Source organism: Oncorhynchus masou, chromosome 3 (genome assembly GCF_036934945.1).
Source record: "Oncorhynchus masou masou isolate Uvic2021 chromosome 3, UVic_Omas_1.1, whole genome shotgun sequence".
Taxonomy (NCBI): Eukaryota; Metazoa; Chordata; class Actinopteri; order Salmoniformes; family Salmonidae; genus Oncorhynchus; species Oncorhynchus masou.
Window position 1 is genome coordinate 15,977,616 of NC_088214.1, and position 13,731 is coordinate 15,991,346.

Sequence of the window (13,731 nt, forward strand, 5' to 3'; positions counted from 1 at the left end):
ATCCTTACCACCGCTACACATGGCTATCAGTTGAGCCTTGTCTGGCACCAAAACAGTTCAATCAGCCTCATTTACTGCCTTTTTAAAAAACATACACTAAAAAGAAAAGGTTCCCGGAGTAACCTTTATGGGTTCTTCAAATTGAAACTGTGAGGGAACCACTATAAGTTCTTTGAAAAACCCATTAAAATGGTTCCTCAAAGAACCTCTTTTAATGGATCCTTAAATAATCTTTTGAAGAACCTTTTGGGATTCATTTTTTCACTACCCCCCCCCCCCCCTTCCCTATTATTATTAATAGTAATAATAATAATATGCATAACAATAACAACAATAACACAATGTTTTAGTTGTCAGTGTTTATTATGATTTTAGTGCCAAAGCAGAATAAAAAAATCTAAATATGAGGCAAACTCCCAGCAGAGCCCCAAGTCCAATGAGCATATCCTCTGGCGTGTTGATGTTAATGTGTTGATGTTCTCTGTATCCATAGCCAGAATGATTTTGCAGTGCATGGTGATCTAACAGGTTTCCTGTTTTATTCATCAGAGGTGTAGGGAGGGTGAAGTCTGTGAATCCAAAAAATAGTAATTATACAGATGATTAACAAAACATGCACACAGCAGTATTCATACCTTGGTTTTTGTGGTAAATGTGAATTTAAAAAACTGTTTTGATAATGGTCTTCAGACACATACCTTATCCATAATGTAGAGACCTATGGGATATTCATTGAAGAGGTGGTGGAAAATGTGATCTGCATAACATAACATACCAATAGACATAACTTTGTATGCCTCCGCATCTATATACCTGCAGACACAAACACAAAAGTGAGCAGTTCAGTCATCTGCACCCAATACAGCTAGCCTTCAACATATTTTTATAGCCTACATATTCTTAGCTCTTTGTTGTTTGATATCCATTGAATAGTGTCCATTTTTGTTTTAGAAAGATTTGCACAAATTTGAAAAGATAGAGGGTATCATCGTAAAACAATATGAATTTAGATCATACAAGGGGCAAACCTTACCTTAAATTAAGGAGATCTTTACATTTTTCAGTTAAGTGCCTGCACCTGCTGTCCTTTCAAATTCAAATGTTTCAGTTGGGCAGTTGGGTTTTTGCAAGAACTCCCAACAACTAAGGAAGTTCCTCGACGAACTCCACCTCCAATGGGGTTCTTGGAAGAACCTTTTGATAACCTTTTTTTCAGTGTCAAGAACCCTAAGGTTCTTCTAAGAACTTTGAGGATCTTAGAAGAACCCTTTTTGAACCCCTAATATTTTAGAGCGCATATCATCCCATGGGATCGGTCAAGGCTGCACACAACTGAAATATCAATGAAATATTCTAGTTGCTACCTTCCTACACATCCCCTTCTATATTAAAATATTATAGGCAAATGTGCAGCATTATGTTCATGTCAGTCCTCTAGAATGCAAATTTAGTCTTCCTCATAGGACTGCAACAATGAGGTAGTGTGTGTGTGTGTGCGCATCAGTTTCTGCGTGTTTTGGGAGTTGAGCAAGAGTCGACTCTTTTTGACTCCAAACATCCTGAAGTTGTGCACCACTAAGTTTCATCAGAAGGACTCCATAATTATTTCAAATTAACTGCCATTATACCATGGCATTGTTGAATACTTGTTCCTGAATCGCTTGAAGGGCATTCTAGAGCATTCATTTATTTCCCTTTATAAACTGGGTATATCAGACCGTATACCATGGGTATGGGAAAACATGTATTTTTACTGCTCTAATTACATAGGTAACCAGTTTATAAAAGCAATACGGCAATTTGGGGAGTTGTGGTATATGGCCAATGCACAAGAACAGCCCTTAGCCATGGTATATTGGCCATATAACACACCCTCTTGTGCCTTGTTCGTTAAATAACGTATGGTATATTTTAATGGTAGTATTCAATGGCTATAGTTCATTCTTACATGTTCTATGTTTGAGCTGCTTTTGAAAGCAAAAGTCGAATTGAAACATTATTGGCATTGTTGAATTGAATTTTCATAATAGCAAGCTAAAGGTGTGTTCTTAAATTCAATCTGGAGTGCCAGAGTGCCCTCTGGGCATTTGTCAATACAGAGCATTGTCAGATTGTCCTTTTGTAAATTCAGAGCGTTCCGCTCTCTGAGCGTTTAGAGCGCACTCTGAACGCTCTGGCAGAGAAGGGTTGATCCGAGCATTCTGGCCTCATAATCTTCCAAGATGGCGTAGTAGTCAGACATCTTTGTCCTCGTCTTGTTGTGTCCCGTGTATACATATTTTTACATCTTTTTCCTTTGCAAATATTTTTTATATTTTTCCTCAACTTCAAAATACTCTCCTGCAACCTGCCTCACCCATTGTGGTATGGATCTGCTATTTTCGAAAGTATTTTTCTTTACTTTCGAACCGGAATCGCAAAACAGAAGCTAGCCAGCTAACTAGCTACTAGTCAGCTAACCACTGCTAGCGGTCTTCAGCTAACCTCTAGCTTGGAAAACTCTTGCCTGATTGCACAACGTGATTCAAACCAGAGCATACCGGACTTATTTTCTCACCATATCCCCGGATTCCTACCGCAAGCTCTGAACCTTTTCACCAGGATCATTGCAGCTAACTAGCTGCAATCCGAGTGGCTACGCCTGGCTAATGTCTCTGTCCCGAAGCAAGCATCAATTAGCCTGGAGCTAGCCCATCCTAGGCCCATCTCCCGGCAAGCTGAAGAGGTCCATCACCACTCCTTGGGCTACAATACCTATTTTGCCAATTGGCCTGGACCCTTTTTACTACACGAAGCACTGCTAATCCATCACGACTGGACTACCGTAATCCATCACGACTGTACTACCGACGTAATCTGCCCGAGGGTTCTTTTTCCAACAGGCCCCTCTGTCGCAACGTCCCCTGAATGCCCATCTAGCCTGCTAGCCACGGCCAGCTAGCTGTCTAGAGCATATCGGATTGTTAGCTGAATAGGTCCATCGGTCAATTTCTTGGGCCTCTATACCTACTTTGCCAATTGGACTGGGCCTCTATACTACACGGAACCCTACTAATCCATCACGGCTGGTCTGCCGACGGAACCACACGAGGAGGCTCCGCACGAGGAGGCTACAGCACTTATTCCGTCGTGACGTCCCTCTAAGGCCCTTCTGCTAGCTTGCTAGCCCCGGCCCGCTAGCAGTCTGAATCGCCGTGTCTCCAGCCAGCTAAACTACTCACTGGACCCCTATGATAACTTGGCTACGCATGCCTCTCCCTAATGTTAATATGCCTTGTTCATTGCTGTTCTGGTTAGTGATTATTGTCTTATTTCACTGTAGAGCCTCTAGCCCTGCACAATATGCCTTAGCTAACCCTTCAGTTCCACCTCCCACACATGAGGTGACATCACCTGGTTGAAATGATGTTTTTAGAGACAATATCTCTCTCATCGTCACTCTATGCCTAGGTTTACCTGCACTGTATTCACATCCTACCATACCTTTGAATGTACATTATATCTTGAATCTATTCTATCGCACCCAGACACCTGCTCCTTTTACTCTCTGTTCCAAACGTACTGGACGACCAGTTCTTATAACCATTAGCCGTACCCTTACCCTACTCCTCTGTTCCTCTGGTGATGTAAAGGTTAATCCAGGCCCTGCAGTGCCTATCTCCACCTCCATTCCCCAGACGCATTCATTTGTTGACTTCTGTAACCGTAAAAGCCTTGGTTTCATGCATGTTAACCTCTCTGCGCACCGAACTCGGTAGCGGGATGAAATTCGACAACATACGTTGATCGCTACATAAATAGTCATATTAAACATTCACAACAAGTGTCTCACATGTTTCGAAAGCCTAGAATATTGCTAATCCAACTGCGTTGTCTGATTTAAAAAGGGATTTACTGCGAAAGAATACGATGCGATTATCTGAGGATAGAGCCCCATAAAAAACAACTATTTCAACCAGCACAGGCCTAACAAAATCACAAACTGTAATAAAATAAATAGTTTACCTTTGACGATCTTCCTCTGTTTGCAATCCCAATGCTCATTATTACACAATGAATGGTCTTTTGTTTGATAAAATCAATTTTTATAGCCTAACACGAAACATTTTGTGAACCACTTGTGTTGTGAATTCCTTCTCATTCCATTTTCGACGACACATTCGAGGTAAATACACACATAAAACGTGACTTTTCCAGTTATGTTTGGTTTCATTGCAATCAACTGGTTTGTTTGTAACACAAACCTGATGGGTCATTTCAAGGGACGTATTGACAGAAAGAAACCGATTTGAAGACAACAAGTAATGACATCATTGTGCACCAATGATAAGACCTCTGTTTCGTTGATTGACTGTATTTTAACCCAATGACCACTGATCGTCTTGAAATCTAGCTGGGTAGATAGCCAATGAGCTGAGGTAAACGGCAATATGTAATGTTTATGTGTTGGAAGACCAACCCATGTGGTAAACTCCGGCGTAAAGAGGTTCATTCGCCATTGACGATTCATACTGGAAGGAGTCACGCATGTTGCGCACAGCATTGTTTTGGTAAAGCACATATTCAGCTGTTTATATATCAATCAGTAAGTCAGGGAAAGCTAAATCTAAGTCTAGATATACAGATGTACACACAATTTTAGAAGAAATTGATCGAGGACAATTCATTAGGCGATTCTCAAATGGAGGAATATTTTTTGAAGATCTATTGATCTATTGTGTTATATTCTCCTACATTCAATTCACATGTACACAAACTTCAGAGTGTTTTCTTTCAAAAGGTACCAAGAATATGCATATCCTTGGTTCTGTGCCTGAGCTACAGGCAGTTAGATTTGGGTATGTCTTCAGGCGGAAATTGAAAAAAGTAGGGGGGTTGCTCTAAAGCCTGTTAAGCCTACCCCCTACTTTTTCGAACATTCTGTTAAAAATCGTGCAACATTTCAGCGTCCTGCTACTCATGCCAGGAATATTGTATATGCATATGATTAGTATGTGTGCATAGAAAACACTCTGACGTTTCTAAAACTGGTTAAATCACGGCTGTGACTATAACAGAGCCTGTGTTTCATCGAAAAGCGCAAGAAAAACTGATCACTGAAAACTGGAAAAAGTATCAATGCGCCACTTGCATGTATTGTTTATGGGAAACCAAATTACATAGGGCTGAGATTGCAAGTCCTACAGCTTCCACACGATATCGCCAGTCTTGTCAATTGCCTGGGCTTTGTTTCTTGGTCAAACGAGTAAGAGAGAACCCATTCCTTCCGGTCTCCGACAGGATGTTTTGGGGGAGAAATTTTCGACCATGAGTTCAAGACGTGGAGCTATTGAATACACATCGCCCCGTGATCAATTTGATAGATTATTAACTTTTACTAATACCTAAAGTTGGATTCCAAAAGTATTTCGAAGTGTTTTGTGAAAGTTTATCGTCGACTTTTTTAATTTAAAAAAATGACGTTGCGTTTTAAAACGCTGTTTTTTCCTGGATCACACTTTTCATAGATCGATATTTAGGGTATATATGGACCGATTTAATCGAAAAAAAGACCCAATAGTGATGTTTATGGGACATATAGGAGTGCCAACAAAGAATCTCGTCAAAGGTAATGAATGTTTTATATTTTATTTCTGCGTTTTGTGTAGCGCCGGCTACGCTAATTCCTTTGTGTACGTCCCTTCTGGTATTTCGGCGTGTTGCCTGCTATCAGATAATAGCTACTCATGCTTTCGCCGAAAAGCATTTTACAAATCTGACTCGTTGGCTAGATTCACAACAAGTGTAGCTTGAATTGAGTACCCTGTATGTGAATTTTAATGAACGTTTGAGTTTTAACGAGTGCTATTAGCATTTGGTGTAGCGCATTTGCATTTCTTGTTGGCAAGGTGGGACGCAAGCGCGTCGGGTTGCCTAGAGAGGCTAAGAGGTTACATTAGAAGCCTCCTCCCCAAGTTTGTTTTATTCACTGCTTTAGCACACTCTGCCAACCTTGATGTCCTAGCCGTGTCTGAATCCTGGCTTAGGAAGACCACCAAAAACCCTGAAATTTCCATCCCTAAATATAACATTTTCCGACAAGATAGAACTTCCAAAGGGGGTGGAGTGGCAATCTACTTCGGAGATAGCCTGTAGAGTTCTGTCATACTATCCAGGTCTGTGCCCAAACAATTCGATCTTCTACTTCTAAAAATCCACCTTTCCAGAAACAAATCTTTCACCATTGACGCTTGCTATAGACCACCCTCTGCCCTCAGCTGTGCCCTGGACACCATATGTGGATTGATTGCCCCCCATCTATCTTCAGAGCTAGTGCTGCTAGGTGACCTAAACTGGGACATGCTTAACCCCCCCGGCCATCCTACAATCTAAGCTTGATGCCCTCAATCTCACATAAAATATCAATGAACCTACCAGGTACAACCCCGAATCAGTAAACACGGGCACCCTCATAGATATCATCCTAACCAACTTGCCCTCCAAATACACCTCTGCTGTCTTCAACCAAGATCTCAGTGATCACTGCCTCATTGCCTGCATCCGTAATGGGTATACGGTCAAACGACCACTCCTCATCACTGTCAAACGCTCCCTAAAACACTTCAGCGAGCAGGCCTTTCTAATCGATCTGGCCCGGGTATCCTGGAAGGATATACAGTGCCTTACGAAAGTATTCGGCACCCTTGAACTTTGCGACCTTTTGCCACATTTCAGGCTTCAAACATAAAGATATAAAACTGTATTTTTTCAACAAGAATCAACAACAAGTGAGACACAATCATGAAGTGGAACGACATTTATTGGATATTTCCAACTTTTTTAACAAATCAAAAACTGAAAAATTGGGCGTGCAAAATTATTCAGCCCCTTTACTTTCAGTGCAGCAAACTCTCTCCAGAAGTTCAGTGAGGATCTCTGAATGATCCAATGTTGACCTAAATGACTAATGATGATAAATACAATCCACCTGTGTGTAATCAAGTCTCCGTATAAATGCACCTGCACTGTGATAGTCTCAGAGGTCCGTTAAAAGCGCAGAGAGCATCATGAAGAACAAGGAACACACCAGGCAGGTCCGAGATACTGTTGTGAAGAAGTTTAAAGACGGATTTGGATACAAAAAGATTTCCCAAGCTTTAAACATCCCAAGGAGCACTGTGCAAGCGATAATATTGAAATGGAAGGAGTATCAGACCACTGCAAATCTACCAAGACCTGGCCATCCCTCTAAACTTTCAGCTCATACAAGGAGAAGACTGATCAGAGATGCAGCCAAGAGGCCCATGATCACTCTGGATGAACTGCAGAGATCTACAGCTGAGGTGGGAGACTCTGTCCATAGGACAACAATTAGTCGTATATTGCACAAATCTGGCCTTTATGGAAGAGTGGCAAGAAGAAAGCCATTTCTTAAAGATATCCATAAAAAGTGTTGTTTAAAGTTTGCCACAAGCCACCTGGGAGACACACCAAACATGTGGAAGAAGGTGCTCTGGTCAGATGAAACCAAAATTGAACTTATTGGCAACAATGCAAAACGTTATGTTTGACGTAAAGCAACACAGCTCATCACAATGAACACACCATCCCCACTGTCAAACATGGTGGTGGCAGCATCATGGTTTGGGCCTGCTTTTCTTCAGCAGGGACAGGGAAGATGGTTAAAATTGATGGGAAGATGGATGGAGCCAAATACAGGACCATTCTGGAAAAAAACCTGATGGAGTCTGCAAAAGACCTGAGACTGGGACGGAGATTTGTCTTCCAACAAGACAATGATCCAAAACATAAAGCAAAATCTACAATGGAATGGTTCAAAAATAAACATATCCAGGTGTTAGAATGGCCAAGTCAAAGTCCAGACCTGAATCCAATCGAGAATCTGTGGAAAGAACTGAAAACTGCTGTTCACAAATGCTCTCCATCCAACCTCACTGAGCTCGAGCTGTTTTGCAAGGAGGAATGGGAAAAAAGTTCAGTCTCTCAATGTGCAAAACTGATAGAGACATACCCCAAGCGACTTACAGCTGAAATCGCAGCAAAAGGTGGCGCTACAAAGTATTAACTTCAGGGGGCTGAATAATTTTGCACGCCCAATTTCTCAGTTTTTCATTTGTTAAAAAAGTTTGAAATATACAATAAATGTCATTCCACTTCATGATTGTGTCCCACTTGTTGTTGATTCTTCATAAAAAAAATACAATTTTATATCTTTAACTTTGAAGCCAGAAATGTGGCAAAAGGTCGCAAAGTTCAAGGGGACCGAATACTTTCGCAAGGCACTGTAATAAGGTCGGCATTTGATTGTAAGGAATTCTAGGTCAGGTGAACAAAATGACTTAAATTCCTGTATGTTGTTATGATCACACCATGAGTCGTTAAACATAAGGCATTCACCCCCGCCCTTCTTCTTACCAGAGAGTTGCTTCTGTCGGCGCAATGCGTGAAGAAATCGGGTGACTGTACCAACTCTGACAACATATCCCGAATGAGCCATTTTTTAGTGAAACAGAGAATGCTACAATCTCTGATGTCTCTCTGAAAGGCAACTCGTGCTCTAATTTCGTCTACCTTGATGTCTAGAGATTGGACATTGGCGAGTAATATGCTCGGAAGCGGTGTATAGTGTGCTAGCCTTCTAAGTACGACCAGTAGGCCGCTCCTTCTGCCTCCTGTGGCGACAGCGTTGTTTTGGCTCGGTGTCTGGGATAAGATCCCACGTCCAGGGTGGAGGTCCAAACAAAGGATCCGCTTCAGGAAAGTCGTATTCCTGGTTGTAATGTTGGTAAGTTGACGTCGCATTTATATCTAACAGTTCTTCCCGGCTGTATGCAATAACACTTCAGATTTTCTGGGCTAACAATGTAAAAAAAATAATAAATAAAAATAAAACAAAATACTGTATATTATCCTAAGGACCAGAAGCGAGGCAACCATCTCTGTTGACGCCATCATCAAATCAATCGTGCTTCTAGGCCGGAACCCTGGCCCCTTATGGTTGTCATTTTCATCCCATTCTGGAACATTGAGAGTATATGACATAGCCTCTCTACTAGATGGTCAAATTTAGTCAATATAAAATGTATTGCTATTTTGATATGTGAGGCTTATTTGATCTCATAGAAGTTGCGTAATTCTGAGGTTGTTACGAGTATACTGATATACGTGTGATGCGTGTGAAATCCCGGCAACTTTAACATTAGAGACGGTTGGACCATTAACCGAAAGGTCGATGGGTCAAGCTTCTTTAACTAGTCTCCTCCCGTTCATCTACACTGATTGAAGTTGATTTAACAGGTGACATCAATAAGGGATCATAGTGTTCACCTGGATTCACTCTGTCAGTCTATGTCAAGGAAAGAGATGGTGTCCCTAATATTTTGTACACTCAGTGTATTTGGAAAGTATTCAGCCCCCTTTACTTTTTCCACATGGCACACCTGTATCTGGGTAGTTTCTACCATTCTTCTCTGCAGATCATCTCAAGCTCTGTCAGGTTGGATGGGGAGCGTCATTGCACAACTATTTTCAGGTCTCTCCAAAGTCTGGGCTCTGGCTGGGCCACTCAAGGACATTGAGACTTGTCCCGAAGCCACTCCTGTGTTGTCTTGGCTGTGTGCTTAGGGTTGTTGTCCTGTTGGAAGGTGAACCATCGCCCCAGTCTGAGGTCCTGAGTACTTTGGAGGAGGTTTTCATCAAGAATCCCTCTGCACGTTGCGCTGTTCATCTTTCCCTCGATCCTGACTAGTCTCCCAGTCCCTGCTGCTGAAAAACATCACCAAAGCATGATGCTGCCACCACCGTGCTTCAGCATAGGGATGGTGCCAGGTTTCCCCCAGACGTGACACTTGGCATTAAGGCCAAAGAGTTCAATCTTGGTTTCATCAGACCAGAGCACTTGTTTTCATGGTCTGAGAGTCCTTTAGGTGCCTTTTGGCAAACTCCAAGCGGGCTGTCATGTGCCTTTTACTGAGGTGTTGCTTCCATCTGGCCACTACCATGAAGGCCTGATTGGTGGAATGTTGCAGAGATGGTTGTCCTTCTGGAAGGTTCTCCCATCTTCCCAGAGGAACTCTGGAGTTATGTCGGAGTGACCATTGGGTTGTTAGTCACCTCCCTGGCCTAGGCCCTTGTCCCCCGGTTGCTCAGTTTGGTCGGGTGGCCAGCTCTAAGAATCTTGGTGGTTACAAACTTCTTGCATTTAAGAATGATGGAGGCCACTGTTTTCATGGGGACCTTCAATGCTGCAGACATTTTTTGGTACCCTTCTCCAGATCTGTGCCTCGACACCATCCTGTCTCGGAGCTCTACGGACAATTCATTCAACCTCATGGCTTGGTTTATTCCTTCACATGCACTGCCAACTGTGGGACCTTATATAGACAGGTGTGTGCCTTTCCAAATCATGCCCAATCAATTGAATTTACCACAGGCGGACGGACTCCAATCGAGTTGTAAAAAACATCTCAAGGATGATCAATGAAACAGGATGCACATGAGCTCAATTTTGACTCTCATAGCAAAGGGTCTGAATAATTATGTAAATAAGGTATTTCTGTTTTTTATTTGAAATAAATTTGCAAACATTTATTTAGCTAATTTCATTATGGGGTATTGTCTGTAGATTACTGAAAAAAATATAATCTCAATGGGTCTGAATACTTTCCGAAGGCACTGTATATACTGAACAAAAAAAAATATATAACATGCAACAATTTTTTTTGCAAACATGCAAAGATTTTACAGTTCATAGAAGGAAATCAGTCAATAGAAATAACAAAAATGATGCGCTAATCTATAGATTTCACAACTGGGCAGAGGTGCAGTTGGGAGCCAGGCCCAGCCAATCAGAATTACTCCTCAGCCTCCCACTAAGTATTGAGGGAGTGTGCAATTAACATGAAATTCTCTGGAAACAGCTCTGGTGGACATTCCTGTAGTCATCACGCCAATTCCACAATCCCTCTAAACCTCTGTGGCATTATGTGTGTGACAAAACGGCACATTTTAAAGTGGCCTTTTGTTATCCCCAGCACAAGGTGCACCTGTGTAATGATGATGCTGTTTAACCAGCTTCTTGATAGGCCACACCTGTCAGGTGAATGGATTATCTTGGCAACAAAGAATTGCTCACTAACTGGGATGTAATAAAAAAAATTGTGCACAACATTTGAGAGAAATAAGATTTTTGTGCATAATGAATATTTTTTGCGATCTTTAATTTCAGCTCATGAAACATGGGACCATCACTTTACATGTTGGGTTTATTTTTGTTCAGTATATTATAGTCATAAAAAAATGCACTCTCAGACTCAGCCATGCCTTTTAATTTGTCTTCTTTAATATATTGAAATGTATCACACCAATGTCAACTTTAAAAAACGGATGGATAAACATGTAAATACAAAGCGTCGTAGATGCTTTTATCCAAAGTGACTTACAGTATACAGTGACATGACATTTAAGCATTATAAAAATGTTATAAAAGTGGGTAATTAATGATATATAGAGAGGGAGAAAGAATATACAGTTACCACATTTGGACATTAAGTAAAAAGAAAAACATGCACACAAAAAAATCACTTCAGCTCAGCCGATAGGCAACCCATAGCTGTTATCCAAAGTGACTTACAGTATACAGTGACATTACATGATAGTTAGGTGTTATAGAAGTGTTAAAAAGGTGGATAAAGAGAGGGAGAGAAAGGGGAAAGAAGATATATAGTTTGTCACATTTTTGTAAAGAATAATAAAAAGGAATGTCTCTTAGCCCAGTTCAGAGGCAACCCCCAGAGTTTGTGTCCCAGGTGGGAACAGAACTCACTGTTACAATGGTGCCGTAACCCGGATCACAGACTACTGTAGCAGACTACTAGGGGGTGAGTGTAGTGGATGAGAAACTTACAGGCTAGAACTAGTAGTCACCATGTGGTGAAGTCATCCTCACCAAGATCTTAAGTGAACCGTTTCCCACTGTGTCACAAGCTCTGTCTGTCAGTACAGTTGACTTCAGTGCCAAGTGTTGTGTACATGATGGTGCTCCATTTGCCTTTCAGTCTGGGTCCTAGATTATAAAGGTTCTAAAGATTTTCAGAGTATGAATGCTGATCTAGGATCAGCTACTCCTTCTCTTATTTATTATTATCTGAAAGGCAAAAACACTGAGAATAGGGGCCCAGGTTCAGGAGAACTACCGCCACATTTCTACACTTTTGAGTTCCTATTCCTACACATTGTTATGAAACCGATTGACTCGCCTACTGACTCGCTATGTCTAGGGGGCCTAAGCCTACATACTTAACTACCAAACCTATTCTATAACTTCTCCCCCAACAAGAAAAAACCTCACAGTCACCACAATCTATTTTCCTGAATTTTTCAAAACTTGTAATACACCCCCCCCCCCATAAAACTTCCTTAACTAAAGAGACCAATATGTACACTAGTGCTGAGCGATTAGCCTACATTTCGGTTTAATTTAGCTTTCAATTATTTTAATTCAATTTAGTTTTTTTTGTGTGAGCTCAAAGCACTGATTTTTAGAAAGAAATCTGAGAAGCACAAACTGTGGGACATAGGAAGTTGTCATTTTCAAAAGGCAAAAATTAAACATAGTTTAGCGCAGAAAACGTTGTCTGCGCTAAACTGTTTAATTTTTGCCTGAACCTGCACAACTCGAACTTGAGGGAGAGGAACAGAGACACAGAGTCCTCACACAAATCATCCTTCTCCCCATCTGGTTTGCAATCTTCTGAACATGAGCATCTTAACAAACTGGGGATACCTCAAAACTCTCCTTGAGAGACTCCGCCCCCTGAGAGACCAACTCCATTCACAGCGCCCATGGTCACACGCACCAAGCTCCATCTGAGAGGTGTCCAGTGATTAGAGACCTGGAGCAACCACCAACATCTTCATCTCCTCACACTTAACTCCACAAAACTCACTCTGTAGTGGATCTGGCTTTTCCAAACCCAATTCTTCAAGCACCCTATTCTTGTAACAAGACACAGCCGTGTCATCCCGCAATACCCAGACCGGGTCTTCCAGCGGATCCTCACTAACCTCACAGAATATGTCAGCTAAAGGAACAAAATCATCACTGACAAACTCTGAATCCAACAGATCACTCGGGGAACCAAATGCTTTCTCAGACCACCAAGAGAACCTAGTTGCTCAGTGTCACTCAACATAACAAAGAACATCTCCCATAAATTGAAACATTAATCAACCTCATCCTGTGCAGATGGCAACACTTCCTCAAATACAGTGTTGTGAAAAAGTATTTGCCACCTTTCTGATTTTCTCTATTTTTACATATTTTTTATACTGAATATTAGATCTTCAACCAAAACCTAATATTAAAGGAAACCGAAGTTAAACATTTTTATTTAAATATAATAATGTATTAACAGTTATGGAACACCCAATTCCCCTGTGTGAAAAAGTAATTGCCCCCTTACACTCAATAACAGGTTGTGCCAACTTTAGCTGCAATGACTGCAGCCAAATGTTTCCTGTAGTTATTGATCAGTCTTTCACATCGCTGTGGAGGAATTATGGCCCACTCTTGCATGCAGAAATGCTTTAACCTAGCAACATTTGTGGGTTTTCAAGAATGAACTGCTCGTTTCAAGTCCTGCCACATCTCATTTGGGATTAGGTTTGGACTTTGACTAGACTATTTCAAAACTTCAAATATGTTGCTTTTTAGACATTTTCATGTAGACT

The 13,731-nt window shown here is 41.3% G+C and overlaps 1 long non-coding RNA gene across 1 annotated transcript; it reads right to left on the reverse strand.

Moving 5' to 3' along the window:
* Positions 1-350: 350 nt before the first annotated feature.
* On the reverse strand, positions 351-1,388 carry LOC135507786 (uncharacterized). Its single transcript, XR_010450711.1, has 3 exons — positions 1,034-1,388; positions 699-813; positions 351-569 (listed from the first exon to the last, which is right to left on the reverse strand). It is a non-coding gene; the product is annotated as an uncharacterized LOC135507786 (long non-coding RNA).
* Between the last annotated feature and the right edge of the window lie 12,343 nt (positions 1,389-13,731).